The 2,654-nt window shown below is 30.0% G+C and overlaps 1 non-coding gene across 1 annotated transcript; it reads left to right on the forward strand.

Annotated features, from left to right (window-relative positions):
* Positions 1-1,009: 1,009 nt before the first annotated feature.
* TRNAI-UAU (transfer RNA isoleucine (anticodon UAU)) lies at positions 1,010-1,114 on the forward strand. The gene is made up of 2 exons: positions 1,010-1,047; positions 1,079-1,114. It is a non-coding gene; the product is annotated as a tRNA-Ile (tRNA).
* The last annotated feature ends 1,540 nt before the right edge of the window (positions 1,115-2,654 follow it).

Consider the following 2,654-nt stretch of genomic DNA (forward strand, 5'->3'; position numbering starts at 1 on the left):
GCTATAAGGCTAGTGCCGAGTTATAGTGCTGGCCCAAATTTTGCTGCATTGGCACTACTTTTAAAAAACACATTTTTTAGTATAAGCTGTTTCTATCCTGGTAATTATCAGGCCAGTTTTTACTTTTGTTACGATGCCTCTTTCAGACATTCAACCGTTGTCTAATACTCATTATCTAAATTAAATAAATATCCCCAATGATTTAATACTTTAATGAAGTATAGCTTACGCTTTCCTACATCTTATCTTTTAATCATGTGAAATACTCTCAAGTCTCTTTTTTAATATCTTAGACAAGATGTTCGCTTCGATTCGGGTTGAGCGGTTTAGGGTACCAATTAAGGTAACAAATAACAGATATTTTTTTTGTCTATTTTTAAATAAATTAAACGTGCTCAGTAATTTTACTTTTACAAGATTCAGAATAATACAGTGATTATATTGCTTTCTTAAACAAAAATTTTTTATTAACATTGTACTATTAATTTAGCGCAAGTTTTTATTCGTTTTTGCAATAAATGGAATTATTAGAATTGATAATACTTATTTGTGATCAACTATATTAACTAGATCGAGTTTGCAAAATTGGGATTCAAGAGATTTTTGATTTACACCGGAATTTATTTTTCAAACAATGGTGTAATCAATAGTATTCGTCAAAATTTGTTTTTTCATGGTTTATTCTATTAAGTGTGGTGTTTGTATTGTGCCGTCGAAGATGATGTAAGCTTTATATATTATAAAGTTTTTAAGGGGTTTTATTTAAGTTAGATTAATGATCAGAGCAAAAAAGTGATGTTGTTTAGATGTTCTTCTAGGTATGAAGTTGCTGTTTATTTGGAGTTTTTTTTGTTAATTTTAACAAACAATTTATTTTATTTAAAGTGTTTCTGCAGTTTTTTGTTTGTTTTTATTCTTTATTGATCTAATTCAAATTTTTTTCTTAAATATAAGTATTAAGAACCTTTTATTTATATGGCTATAAAATATTATTTTTGTTATTTATCAAGCTCCTGTAACTCAGTCGGTTAGAGTGTGGTACTTATAAGCTGAAAAGCTATGATTCATTGGCTAAGATATGCCAAAGTCGCGAGTTCGAATCTCGCCTGGAGCACTTTTTTTCAATTTTAGGAGCCAACTACATAATTTATACTTTGAAACTGTAACAATACCGTCAACGCTTTCTTTGCTTCGTTAATCAAAATAAAAAAGTGTATTAAAAAAAGGTAAATAATTGTTGAAATAAAAAATCTATTCAGTTGTGTTGAAACAAATATTTGAGGGTTTTTTTTAAAAAAATATCTTAAACATAATTTTGCTATTGCTATGCAATTTGAGATTTCTTTAGAAATTTTTCGATATTTCATTTTCAAATAGCTTTAAAATTTTAAGTTTTTTAAGATGACTGATTGTCTAGGGATGGCCAGTAATTTATTATGACCCATAACAAAATGCTTGAGCTTTCTTAAATTTTCGTTTCCAACCGGCAATGACAATAATTAGTTCAAGTTTGCTCAAATTTGTAATATTATTTTATAAATTCGAAAGCTTGTCTTTTGCACCGGCCATATTTTCGAGAATTATGGGCCAGGACAATATTCAGCTCGCGTTTTTATTTGGTTGTGCCTGATATTAGGCGTTTCAAAGTTTTTATTTTTTCGGCTAACGGCAGAAGTTTAATAAAATTGTAATTTAAAGCAAGTTTATTGAGATTAACAAGATTATTCAGCACCCGGAAGACAGTATGGTACTGTCTCTAAATATAACGCCAGCTCAAGGTCAATGGGACACTTAGTCCTAAGGCTCGCCGACTGTCGGCAAAGGGATAGAAATGCTATAGGGGCCTCCCAGAGTTTTGTGGGCAACTTCTTTTTTTGCTGTAAGGCAACCACTTTTCATTAAATCCGATTTTTTTTTTTATTCAGCACCCGGGCAAAAATTTAAATTCGTTAAAAGATAAACTTATTTTTTTAAGACTGATGAGTTGACCTATGTCTTTTAGAATTTTGTTCATCGCGTTTAAATTTAATTTAAGTTCTTTAAGATTCATAATATTTCCTATTTCTTTTGGTAAAGATTTTATAGAATTATCAGATAAATTAAGTTTTTCAAGGTTGTTGCTAAGCATGCCAATTAGATTTTGTAGCTCAAATATATACTCGAAGTTCGTTGATTAGGTTATAATCCTTTATACCCGCAAAGTAAATTAAATTGTTTTTTCTATTATGTTGTGTAATATTTACCTTTTTATGTTTTTTCAAATTTCTTAAATTTTCCGGTAGATTGGAACAATTACTATATTCTATCTTTAAACTTGTAATATTTGAATTTTTTTCAATTAATAACCTAGTATTCACGGAGGTGTATTGTTCCTGTCGCAAATCACACGCTTCATAATTTACTCTTTCCCAATATATTACTCGAAATATGACAGTATGGTACTGTCTATAATTAAACGCCAGCTCAAGGTCAATGGGACACTTAGTCCTAAGGCTAGCCGACTGTCGGCAGAGGGATAGAGATGCTATAGGGGCCTCCAGAGTTTTGTAGGAAACTTCTTTTTTTGCTGTAGGCAACCACTTTTCAATAAATCCGATTTTTTTTTATTACTCGAAATGGCATTTCTTATCTGTCTGGCATAATTTATAAATATG

The sequence above is a fragment of the Arctopsyche grandis genome, unplaced genomic scaffold (genome assembly GCF_051622035.1).
Source record: "Arctopsyche grandis isolate Sample6627 unplaced genomic scaffold, ASM5162203v2 HiC_scaffold_272, whole genome shotgun sequence".
NCBI lineage: Eukaryota > Metazoa > Arthropoda > Insecta > Trichoptera > Hydropsychidae > Arctopsyche > Arctopsyche grandis.